At 40.7% G+C, this 13546-nt stretch overlaps 1 pseudogene; it reads right to left on the bottom strand.

The window, feature by feature from the left end:
• Positions 1-11289: 11289 nt before the first annotated feature.
• Positions 11290-12284, bottom strand: LOC149990438 (glyceraldehyde-3-phosphate dehydrogenase pseudogene; annotated as a pseudogene).
• Positions 12285-13546: the final 1262 nt, after the last annotated feature.

Below are 13546 nucleotides of genomic sequence, written 5' to 3'. Positions count from 1 at the left end.
TAAAGAAAGGATTTGGGCCCACTATGTCCGCCAAAAAGACACTCTAAAAAGTGAAGGAGAGGAAAATAGTCTCTTTCTTCTTTACACTTCTTAATTTACCTTTACAGTTCAATGAGTTCTTCAAAAACAGAACTCTGAGGAAGTCTTTCTTAAATAAATAAGGAAGTCATGGAACATTTTGGCATTGCTCTTGGTATTAACAGATGAGTAAGAGTATTCAGAAAGAGATAAGAATATTTCATGCGAAGGGAAAAGTATGTTCAAAGGTCCAGAAAATGTGAAAGTTTAGTGAAGCAGGAACATTTGACTTATTATACTACCTTTGTATTTAGGGGCTGAGAAGCCTAAGAATGTAATAAAGTTGAGTACAGAGAAGTAGATTGGAGAGAGATTGTGAAATGCCCTCAATGTCATCCCTAAGGGTGCAGAAAATGTCTGTCTATACCTAATGGCTAAAATAAAGCAATGTACTAATACTTGCTTGGGGGTCAGGGGCAAATATTAGACAGTACCCCAGTTCCAAAGAGCTTGGAATCTGATGGATGTAAGAGGACATCATAAATAAAACACTGTGAGTTGACAAAGGTATTTGAGGGGTAGGAAATAGGATTGGGAATAGACTTGGGATCAAGTTTCTGAGAAAGCTCCTTGGATGATTTCATCCTGACCTACAATGTAAAAGGTTCTCCATAACTGGAGCAGTTCCTGGAATGCCGAACACTTGGAACCTTTGTATCCAGATGCTGTAGCTCTTTCCCTCTGTTTTCCCTTTCCACAGTTCTTCTGAAGAAAATCACTCTGACCTTAAATGCAAATTGATGTCACCACAGATTTAGTTTCTCATTTTACCACTTGGCACCACTTGGCAATCCTTTTGCTTTTTCTTGGTCAGTTCCTCTCCAGTTCTTCTCAGCTATTATTCCAAACCTTATCCATCCTCCATCCTGATGAATGACTTCACCACCCACCCTTCCAACTCACTGCCCAACCGATGACCTCATCACCTGCCTTACTTTAAAAATTGAAGCTATCAGGCATTTTTCTCACCTACAGTCTTCATCTACTCCCATATAATACTTTAATCCCTTCAGCCTCACATAGGCCGTGCAAAACCAAACCTTTCAGCTGAGCTCCTGATTCTTGTCTCACCCAGCAACTCATAGATCTTGCTCTATCACCTTTTCTTTCTGCCTTCAATACTTTACACCTCTCACTCTCTATTGACTCACTCCCCTCAGCCTATAAATGTACTCAAAACTCTTCCATCCTTTAAAAAAAAAAAAAAAACCACTTTCCCTTTGTCCTGGAGCTTCCTCTCATTTTCTTTTAGTGTCTCCTGTTACCCTCTTGCCTTCCCTTATCACCCAGAGGTCTTATAAAGTGGTTACCTACATTTACTGCTTCTATTTCTTCATTTCCCATTCACCTTTCAACCATTGTATTAGGAATTTCACCTGCACCTCTCCACTGAAACCTCTTTTGTTAAGAACACCAATTACTGACAAATTTATGCAACGGGCACTTTCAAGCCTCTGTCTTATTGGAGCTTACTGCCACAAATGATAGTGTTGAGTACTTTGGTGTGCTTGAAATTCTCTAGTCACTTGAGTTCCATACCCATTCTCCTTTTTTTATTCCTTCTGCTTCAGCTTTCTTATTTATGAGACTTTAATGGATTCCTCTTCTGCCTGCTACTTAAATATTCATGTTATCCCATGGTTCTGCTCATGGCCTACTTTTTTTGTTCTACATCCCACATGCTATTACCTATGCCTGGATGACTTTCAGATCTATACTGTTAGTTTAGACCTCCTTCATGATATCTAGATCAGTAGATCAAACTGTCCACTAGACATCCTCACCAGGGTGCCCTCCAAGCCATTTGTTTTGTCCATAACTGAACTCATCATCTTCCCATGCTGATGTGTTTTTATTTCTTGTTAAGAAAGATTTAAAAAAAAAAAACTCACCAAAGAGAGACCCTGTTATCATCACACAATATTTTCATCTTCTCGCAGAAATGGGTGAAATGACCAGGTTATGAGCATATAATGTTATGTCAAGACTGCTGTACCATTTCCTGAAAAATAAGCTGCACATATGCGCCATGGAGGAGTAATTTGTAACACTTGAATGGAAGCTCTGTGAGGATGGGAATTTTGTCTATTTTATTCACTGATGTAGAATATTACCATGTACATAGTAAGGCTTCAATAAGTGAATTAATTTGTATATCCCCTGCTTAAAGAGCCTTCATTTAGAAATTCTGCTAGATTGTAGCAGAATATATACATATATTTATATTTATATTCATAGATTAGGGAGGAATGTATTCTTTTTGTATCTCAAATGAGGCAAAAGGAAATTGTAACTGAATTTCACCCAGACTTCTACCCATGGGAAACAGAGAAAAGAGATTGGGGTGGGGTGAGGTGGGGTAAAAACAGTTCATCTATCACTTGAAACAGTCCTTGGTTAGAAATTTGGAATCTACACTAAGCGATTTCAGCCCTCTCTGGCTGCTTTCTTATGCTGAGTAGTGTACACTTCAGAACTGTTGGCAGCAGCCATTTTTATGCCATATGGTCTGGGAAAGAGAAAAAGCTGGTCTGCTATGAAAGATGAAGCAGACACAAAGAAGAGCTGCAGAGATGAGAAAGAGAGACTCCAGACAGCAGTTTAGTCCCTAGCTCCAACTTGGTCCTTTAAGCCCACCTGCCTTATTGTTCTTGGGTTTTTTAAGTTACTCTATCCCCATGCTAAATTTCTTTTGTTGCTCAAGGTAGTTTAAACTGAATTTCTCATTTTTGAAAAAAATATATTGTTCTTCCATATCACGCTATTTAACACTCCTGTGTCTTTACTAACTGTTTTCCATTAACTGGAAAACTGTAGCTCCCCTCCACCCCCCACCCCACAACCATTTGCCTGAATAATTTCTATCTTAGCAGAGAAGGAAGAAGTCAGGTTCCCTACATGTATCAAGAAGGTACCTGCCTTTCTGCCCTGCCCTAATATTATTTCTTTGCAAAAAAAGAAGAAGAAGAAGAAGAAGAAGAAGAAGAAGAAGAAGAAGAAGAAGAAGAAGGAGAAAGAAGAAGAAGAAGAAGAAGAAGAAGATAATACTGATATTATAGGTGTGAACCTGAAGGGAAAAACAACACATACTAAGAAGGGTTCTTGGTGGTTAACTAGGCTCAAAATTTTAAAACCAAATCCTACCAGGCATTTCTGCAACAGGGGCCTCTCACACAAATTGCACTTCATGGAGAAGCTTCTGTGGTGAACTGCCTGCCTACACTGTTTATGCCACTGAGCTTACCCTTATAAAGGTTTCCTGGAGTCCTATTTCAACCAATAGGCATGAGGCTTTCCTTATCCAATCAGAGTTGTGTGGCTCCAACCAATTAGAGAGGCTGTATCCTGACCAATCAGGACAGTGCTTTTTGGACCAATCAAACTGAAAGGATTTAGCATCCTCATTTGCATAAGGACAGACCAATCAGGAACCAGGGCTGGGCCATCTGTCCATATAAGCCAGATCCCCTCTAGCTCAGAGATCATGCTTTCCATTAAAGATTGAAGACTGCATTTCCCCTTCTAGAGCACTGAAGATGTTTCCACAGAGTGGAGGGAAGGAGACTGGCATGGAGTGGAGTGAAACAGACTCTCAGAGCAGAGCAAAACAGAGCAGAACTGCTTTTCACAGCCTGGCTATTTCACTGTTGATCTGTGTCCAGTGAATAAACTTTCCTTCTTCCCCACACCCCTGTTTACCATTTTTATTGTTCTTCTCTCAGGGAACAGTTAAGGAAAAGAGGAAGGCAGAACTTGAGAATTCTTGTGTACTGTAGCTAATGCCAATATAATCTCTTCACACCCGATACTATTTTTCTTCTAATTTTGTTATATCAAGTAACTATGGGATTATATACCCAGAAACTCTCTCTATGAATTCTGCTCCCCTTATTGGGTTCCTCCACCCCACCATCTACAAAGTTGCAATAACAGCTGTCATGTTATTACAACATAATGTTACCTTTAAGCATAGTTGATTGGACCAGGGTGACTACATTATTTCAGGTGAACTTTTTCCCTGGGGTAAGAAAGCAGCACCAGCTACATCTGTCCCTTTTATTAAAAAAGCTAAAGCTTTCTTCAGAGCTCCCCAAAACCAGTTCCCTTCATGATTATTGGTGAAAACTGGGTGCATGGCCACCCTGACTTTAAGGAAATTGGAAAACTGAGTATCTTGTTTGAGGCCAGTAACATTGCTTCCCAGAACAAACATAGGGTTCTGTTAGCAAGGGAAATGAGGGAACAGGTATTGGGAAAGCAATTAACAAGTTCTGCCACACTAACTTATTATTTATAAATATAATACAAAAACAAATTTGCTAAATATAAAGCTAAGTTCTTTCCAAGGAAAGTGATCCATTTAAAAAGGGGGCTCTTTGGCCACATGTCTTTACTGGGTTGGGTAGGCAAGCTAGTAGGGAGGAGCCAGGGAGGACAGAAGTGTTCTGCGTAATAGAGGGGGAGGTGTTTGAAACTATGGGAGCAATCTGGGGAGCAGGAGGAGAAGAGAAGAGATGAGAGGAGGCGAAAGAAGGTGGTGGAAAGCCACATGGTTTGTGTTCTGAGCTTTCCCTGTTACATCCAAGTCTTCAGTAACGTATAGAACTTATGAAAGGATTTTGTGAATAGATGTCTTATGAAAACTGGTGAAGGATTAGCTCTATGTGTAAATTTTATTGAGTAAAACACAGACCGCCTGTGTAGATACAGGAGCCATGGGCCAGAGCCTGACAAAAGCAAGAAGGTATAAGCCCCAGAGGTGAGCAGAAAAATAATGGGGAGATTCAGGAGTTCATATATCATGGAATGACAAAAGCAAAAACCAAGTAAGATCTCTGAGAAGTAAGGCAAGCCCAGCCAATATCTGAGTTATATCTGTTTCTTGTCCCCGGTAAGTGGTGAGCTCCTTGAGAACTGGAATAACATCTTATTCATCATTGCATCCCAGCACTTAGCCAAATGCCTGGAACATAGTAGAGAGTCTACAAATATTTCTTGAATTAAATTGAACTGACCTGTTCTATATTGTAAGTCTCGATATGCCGATCTTGACTCCCTTAGTAAATTGGAATCACCATTAAGAGTTTGTCTGGCCCTGGCTGGTGTGGCTCAGTGGATTGAGCACTGGTCTGAGAACCAAAGGGTTGCAGGTTGAACTCCAAGTCAGAGCACATGCCTTGGTTGCCAGCCAAATCCTTGGTTGGGGCCATGCAAGAGACAACCACACATTGATGTTTCTCTCCCTCTCTTTCTCCCTCCCTTCCCCTTTCTCTAAAAATAAATAAATAAGATCTTTAAAAAAAACAGTTTGTCTGATTCATCTTATTATTGAATAGGGTGCCTTGAACATAGTAGGTGCTAAAAGGGCCCATTTTCAGAGCATTGCCTTCATGGGAAGGGATAAAATCTCCAGTAATCTGAGTCCCATTTCTAGTGTATAGTTTCTGATTTTTTGGCAGCTTATTTTCCCTAGACCAATATAAAATGAATTTTCATTCCCAAACACATTAAATGATGGCAGGAGAAAATAGTACAGATGCCTGCTGTGTAGCAGAGAAAAATCAGCTTGAGATTTCAGTTTGCCACTAATGACCCACGAAGTAGATAGTTAAGCAGAAAAATCAAGATTTGTCAGTATATAGCCATTACTCACAATTAGAAACTATAGTTCATTTATTATAAATATAACCGTGAATAGAAAAAACACTGGAATGACTGACACTGTAATGTTGAGGGTGACAATTTTTATAAGATGAAATGGGTGATTTCTTTTTAGCCTTTTATGTAATTAGTAAACTGCTGAATATGTTCATAATGCTCTTTAAAATATTGAATAAATGCAGTTCACGTCTGTTAACAAGAATAGAATTGCTCTGGCTGGTGTGGCTCAGTGGATTGAGCACCGTCCTGTGAGCCAAAAGGTTGCCGGTTCGGTTCCCAATCAGGGCACAAGCCTGGGTTGCGGGCCAGATCCCCAGTTGGGGGTGCATATGAGAGACAGCTGATCAGTGTTTGTCTCACACATCGATGTTTTTCTCCTTCTCTGTCTTCCTCCCTCCCCTTCTCTCTAAAAAATAAATAAAAAATATTTTTAAAAAGAATAGAATATTTATTTATTTTTAAAGTACATTTTATCGATTATATTGTTACAATAGTTCCAATCTTTTCCCCCTTGCTCCCCTCCGCCCAGCACCACCCCTCCCCCAGCAATTGCCCCCCCCAGTCCATGTCCATGGGTTGTACTTAGAATTCATATTTATTGAGTGCCTATCATGTGTTGAACACTACATGAGGCACTTTATAAATATTTAATCCTTTGTAATGCCTTATTCAGCCAATTTTATAGGTGATGTAACTGAGTTCTAGGAAAGAAAAGATAGTTCTTCCATACTGCAGCCAGAAAATTCAACTGTACATATTTAAACCCAGACTTTTTCTGGAGGTCTTGGTGAAACAAGGATTGCGGGGCCCCATTTTCTTATTCTTTCTTGCTAGCAGACCTGAGATTTTATTCAGGATAATAATGTGCCTGGCTTACTTTTCCTGCCTGCTTTGTAGCTACAATGGCTGTAATAATTAGATCTGGCCAATGAAATGTAAGGGACATTTTGATAAGCATTTCTGGGAATACTTTGCTTTCCTGGGAAAATGGGACAAAACAGTACTTTCTTCTATCACTTTCCTCCTTTTTTTTTTGCTATGATCATATCTAGAATGGCTTCAGTTCAACCAGCCATCTTGGAACCATGTGAGGAAAGTCACTGAACTATTTGCTCTGGCATCATCAAAATATTATATCAACACCAATAACTTCCTACATATAGACTTATTAAATGAGAAAAAAAACCTTAATTGTGTAAGTAACAATGGCTGTATCTCCTGTTTATTGCTTTAGAAAGCATGCATACCTGGTGCAGTAATACAGACCAGAGGGCTGAAACTGCCATATTTTAATAGCCATGACTGGCTATGGTAAATTGATGAGATTGGCTCTGATAAATAATAAGAGGAAGCCCGTCTTCAGGAAGAAGTAGGATTGTTGAACAGATTTAGAGAGAAATGGTAAGAGATTATACAGTCCAAGAAAGAGTGAGTGAGGGCCAAAGGTAGAAAGGATTCTCAGTTCCCTTAGGCATGATTCAGTTCCTCCAGTTGGGATCCACAAAGTTCTCTACTATATCATTACAACAACCTCTTTTTTTACTTGAATTAATTTCTGTAACTGGCAACCAAATACACCTTGCATGAACACTTGAGTTAATTTAAAAAAGCCGGATTCTGAAAGATAGCAATTAGCCTAATGTACTTAATTTCCCAATGGCTTTTAAAGCTCTAGAGCCATTTGTGATGAGTTTATCAAAGAGCCATAATATCACTACAAGCCTCTCAAAATGACACACTTTATCCCCTGCAACAGGAAATTCTTCAGCCTCCACAAAACACGCAGCTCCTTAATGTCCATCTGTAGATCTCAGTTTGTGTCCCTGATCTGTAAGGGTGCCACTTTTCTGTACTACCCCTAATCTGGTTGTCCAACCGGGACCATAAACTAAATTCTGGGAGAATACCTTCATTGCTTCACACCTCATACAAATAACAGGGCTGGTTCCCAGACCTCTCCCTGTCCCAGGGCCTCTCTAAGTCCAGCTGATTTTCTCACAGACCACTGTGCTGGTCATCAGATCAGAAGACATGAGCTAAGAGAAAGGACTGAGCAAAGGGAGAACATGTAACACAATGGGAAAAAGAGCATGGGCTTTAGAGCCAGACAGACTCAAATCCAGGCTCAGCCACTTCTTAGTTGGGTCACTCAAAACAAGTAACTCACCCCTTTGAGCCTCCCATTCCTCAACAATAATAGAAAGATTATAACACCTACCATAAGATAACATTAAGAATTAAAATTAGCAACGCTTGTAAAAAGTTCTTTGCCTTACCTTATGACCGGCATACTTAGATATCCCTTTAGTGAAAAAAAATTATCAAAAACTTAAAGGAAAAAGACTGCCCATGCTGCTTTCTTTGGCTTAGTGAGCTCCTACCCAGCTCTCAAGACCCAACTCGAATTCCATTTTTTCCTGAAAGTCTCAGCATTTAAATTGGAAAAAGACTGATTTTATTTTATTTTTTATTTATTTTTTTTATTTTTGTTTTTCAATTACAGTTGTCCCCTTTTCCCCTAATTTCTCTCCCCCACCCACCCCACCCCCTGATTTTTTTTTTTCTTTAGGGGAAGAGGGGAAGAGAAGAAGGGGGGAAGGGGGAAGAAGAGGGAAGAGGGAAGGGTGACTCCCGGTCACCCAGAAGGGCCCATAGGAATTGCCTCCTTCGAAGACTGATTTACGAAAGAGTTCATCTAAACTATTAAACTGTCCGAGTTTATGTGATTGGACTAAATTAAGTACTGCCTCTAATGACTGAAATAATAGTTTGAAAAATAGTAGCTATATAAATTATGTATTTATGTAAAATAATCTTTCATTTTCTATCAATGATATTTTCTTCATATTGACTTTAAATTATATGTTTTATAGAATACATCTAAGGAAATGCATAGTCTAAAAGATGTCAATAAATGAAAATGTGGTATTTACCATAATTACATTAAATGATCTGTGGCTAAAAAATATTTTGGAACATTATCGCTGACTTACCCTCTCTGAAAGACCATAGAGATTCTCTGAACCCCAGTAAGAGGAAGAGAGGTTTGGGAAGGAAAACAAACTAGTTCATGAGATCTCTTAGTAGGTATCCCATGCCCTAATCCTACCATCCTCCTACCAAGGAGTAGCTTCAATACGACAGGAACCTATAAAAATATTAAGAATAAAGAACAAAGAATACTCATGCTTCCTTTTTATCTGAAAACTTGGGGGTGGGGACAGCCTTGCAAGAGTTCCCTTGACATGATGGTATAAGAACTCAAAGCAAAGGCTAAGTATAATTACAGAAGCAGAGATAGCCTGAAACAAAATATTCCATAGCCCTGGAGTGGTAGGAAGAGCACCTCAACTTCCCTGTACTCTGAAGAAGGATGTGTAACTTAGTTGAGAATAAGAGACGAAGAGACCTTGACTTCATGATGAGGTATTTCTACAGTGGGAAGCAATGTGGGTCTTATCGCTGGAATCCAGAATAAATTGTCAAAGCATCAGAGGATTGCACTGGGGTAATATGACCATCCCCAAGGAACAAAAAGGCACTCACCTCAGCAGATGCCAGCACAGAGCACCGTATGCCTTCCTATGTAAGCTATTGGAACTTAAGCCAAACCCAGAGAAAAAGGAAAAGGAAAATTAGAAAACCTTGAATTGTTTAAGTTTAACTGAGGAAAAGCCCTGATGTGACTTAATAATATATAAGGACTTGACTAGATTTCATTTTTGTGCCACGAGACAGAAAGGGGGCTGGAGGTAGTGCTAGTCTGGTTGTGGAAAAGTAAATTTATACTTTCTGAAATCTGAGTATGCGTGTTAAAAATACCATGTCTATTACACATGTGAACAGAGAAGCAAATAAGGATCGTGAAGTAATAAGACAACCAATTCCAAGATAGAGATCAACAGAAGCAGATCAAAGAGAAGAAATTGAGATAGGACCAAAAGAGAAACTGACAGTATGTTCTAATTTGTGAATGATGAGCACTTGGAAGTTGATACTCTTTTTTAATACATTAGCTTAGGTTAATGGGTAGTTAAAATTCACATTTTTTATTCACAAATATGAGTTGAATAATTCTCAACATATTCCTTTCCTGTCTTTTCAAATTCAAGAATTAAATGTGGCCCCTCCACACTTTCCTACCTAGGCTGTTTAGTGTCAAGAACCATGAAGAGTCAGAAATTTAACTTATTTTGCAAGCTAACAAGCTACCTTGGCACAATTTCATAGATGCTGACAAAAGACATGAAACCCCTGAGTTAAAGACAAAGGAGTTTATTGCTCACAGCACAGCAAACAGCATGAACATCATGTTTATGTCGTTTCTCCTTGCCACCCAAGTCCCGCAGGGGTTAGGTGGGCGTTGTACATGCAGTGGGTTTGTGTCAGACTGAGGAACCCTGAGCTTCCTTAGGGAACATGATCTTTTATAACGGGAAGTGAGAAAGCCTGCCTGACTTTGGCTTTGGAGGGAGACATTTCCTTTATTATACTGGGCAGCAAACCAAGCTGCTCTTTGCTCTGGAGGAAGATACTATCTCTCTTTCGCAAGGTTTTCTCTATAAAACCATCCTTGAAAAGATAGTTGAAAACAAAATGGCATTAGTGCTTCTGCTTGCAAAATGGGCAGAAATATGAGAGACCCATTATGAATTATCTCCTAACATGTAGACCCTTCCTTACCATTAATGCCAAGATTCTGACTCTCAGAAATGATAGAACTAGGTAAGACCCTTCCCAGGATGGTGTCTTAATGGAGCTTAACTCTGTTTGAATGTCACATGTAATAAAAAAGTAGTTGCTTGTGGCTGAAGGTAAGGGGTATTCTGGGAAGTGATATGAAATGAAGCTAGACAGTTAGGCAAAAGCCAACAACTCAGACACCCTGATTTTTTTCCTGAGAGCAATAGGAGCCTTAGATGGAATTTTATGGGCAGCATAAAAGGGCTTAGATAGAACCAGGTGAATTACAAGATCACCAGAAGGGCATAATAAGATAGCATTTTAGAGGTACTACTCTGACAGTGGTGTAAGGAATGAATTGAAAGCAAGAAAGAGCAGGTAAGCAAGACTGGAAACTTGCATTCATCAAGATGTGAGATGGTGGGGCTTGAACTAAGGTAATGGGAGTCAAGGATAGAAGTGAGTGGATTCAAAAGGTTTAAAAGAGGAATAATGACCCAACTTGAGGTCTTATTGAAAATGAGGCATGAGGACGAGAGTCAATTAGACACTTGGGTTTCTCTTTTGGGTGCTCTAGTTGATCTTTGTGGGTTTGTTGTTGTTGTCGTTACTCAGCATCCTTTCCCCCTTCCTTTGGTGGAATCACTCTCATTTTATTATTATTATTTGGCTGGGTACAGTGAACTTTATTGATGGTATATGATAAGGTTGGGCTCCCTAAGCCCCTCCCCTCTCTAGGGAGTCTAGGATAGAAACTGGAGGTCAGGAGATTCTCAGTGTGTTGGGGGATCAATTTGGGGCAAGGACTCCCCAGCAGCTGAGGGCCTATCTTCCTGTCGCTGGGACTGGTGGTGGTCCAGGGGGTCCTTACTCCTTGGAGGCCATGTGGACCATAAGGCCCACCCCCCTGTTGCTGTAACCAAATTCATTGTCATACCAGGAAATGAGCCTGACAAAGTGGTCATTGAGGGCAATACCAGCCTTGGCATTGAAGGTGGAGGAGTCGGTGTCACTGTTAAAGTCACAGGAGACAACCTGGTTCTTGGTATATCCCAGTATGCCCTTGAGGGGGCCCCTGATGCCTGCTTCACTACCTTCTTGATGTTATTGTATTTGGCAGCTTTCCTGAGGCGACAGGTCAGATCCACAACTGACGTAGTGAGGGTGGGGACACAGAAGGCCATGCCAGTGAGCTTCCCATTCAGCTCAGGGATGACATTGCCCCCCACAACCTTGGCAGCCAATAGTAGCAGGAATGATGTTCTGGGAAGCCCCTCAGCCATCACGCCACAGTTTCCCAGAGGGGCCATACACGGTTTTCTGGGTGGCAGTGATGGCATGGACTGTGGTCATGAGTCCCTCCACGATGCCAAAGTTGTCATGGGTGACCTTGGCTGGGGGGGGGCAAGCAGTTGGTGGTGCAGGGAGCATTGCTGACGATCTTCATAGAGTTGTCATAATTGTCATGGTTCACACCCATCACAAACATGAGGACGTCGCCAGAAGGGGCAGAGATGATGACCCTATTGGCTCCACCCTTCAAGTGAGCCCCAGCCTTCTCCATGGTAGTGAAGACACCAGTGGGCTCCACAACATACTCAGCAGCAGCAGCACCCCATTTCATGTTGGCGGGATCTCGCTCCTGGAAGACGGTGATGGACTTTGCATTGACAACAAGCTTCCCGTTCTCAGCCTCAACTGTGCCTTTGAACTTGCCATGAGTAGAATCATACTGGAACATGTAGACCGCATAGTTGAGGTCAAAGAAGGGATCATTGATGGCGACAATATCCACTTTGCCAGAGTAAAAAGCAGTCCTGGTGCCCGATACAGCCACATCCGTTCACTCCGACCTTCACCATCGTGTCTCAGGGTTGAGGCAGGCACTGCGCCAGAAGATGTGGCTGTCTGTCAAACAGGAGGCACAGAGGGCCTCATTTTATATTTTTAACTGACATACCTACATCATTGTGTGTAAACTTGATAAGATTATCAATCATGGGAAACGCTCTGCCCACCCTAGCTAAAGGTTAGGTTCATGACCAAAGCTTTTCCAATTAGACTGACTTCTGAAACTATAAAACTTGAATAAAGTGATGCATGAATATAGTAAAAATATTTGGAGTTGATTCACTCAACTGATAGCTCTTGCTGTCTAATCTCTGGAGCTACCCTAGTTTTTATGCTTTTGCAACCTTTCCATTGATTCTGTATCTCCAAGGTAACCTCACATTTCCTTTTTACATAAATTAGCCAGGGGCATTTTCTGTTGTTTGCAACCCGAAGAAACCTCCTTGATACAGGTGTTTTTTTTTTTAAACTTAAAAAAAAAAATTGAATGTATTGCGGTGACACTGGTTAACAAAATTATACAGGTTTCAGGTGCACAATTCTACAACACATCATCAATATGTTGTATTGTGTTCACCACCTCAAGTCAAGTCTCCGTCCATCACCATTTACATTAACACAATGGAATACTACTCAGCCTTAAAAAAGGAACTCTTACCCTTTGTGACAGCATGGATAGACCTAGGGAGCATTATGCTAAGTGAAAAAGCCAACCAGAGAAAGATGAGTATCACATTATTTCACTCATATATGGAATCTAATGAACAAAATGAACTAACAAGCAAAACAGAGGTAGATTCATACACAGAGAGTAGGTTGACAGCTGTTGGGGTGTGGGCTAGGTGTGGGGGGTGGAGGGATTGAGCAGAAAGAGAAGAAACTCATGGACAGAAAGGCTACCTTCCACAAAGCAACAAACAACAAGTGCTGGCGAGGATGTGGAGAAAAGGGATCCTTCATGCACTGTCGGTGGGAATGCAGACTGGGGCAGCCACTGTGGAAAGCGGTATGGAGTTACCTCAAAAAATTAAAAATGGAACTGCTTTATGACCCAGAGATTTCACTTCTGGGAATTTACCTGAAGAAACCTGAAACACTAATTCAAAAGAATGTATGTACCCTTATGTTTATTGCCGTGTTATTTACAATAGCCATGATTTGGAAGCAGCCCAAGTGTTATCAGTAGATGAGTGGATACGGCTGTTTTGATGAAGGTCATTGATACTCACCATACTGGTTATTATCTCTCAGCTCCGAACCCACCCCTATAAAC

The sequence above is a fragment of the Furipterus horrens genome, unplaced genomic scaffold, assembly GCF_987537825.1.
Source record: "Furipterus horrens unplaced genomic scaffold, mFurHor1.1.pri manual_scaffold_17, whole genome shotgun sequence".
NCBI classification, from domain to species: domain Eukaryota; kingdom Metazoa; phylum Chordata; class Mammalia; order Chiroptera; family Furipteridae; genus Furipterus; species Furipterus horrens.
This window is presented reverse-complemented; position numbering and strand designations above follow the sequence as displayed.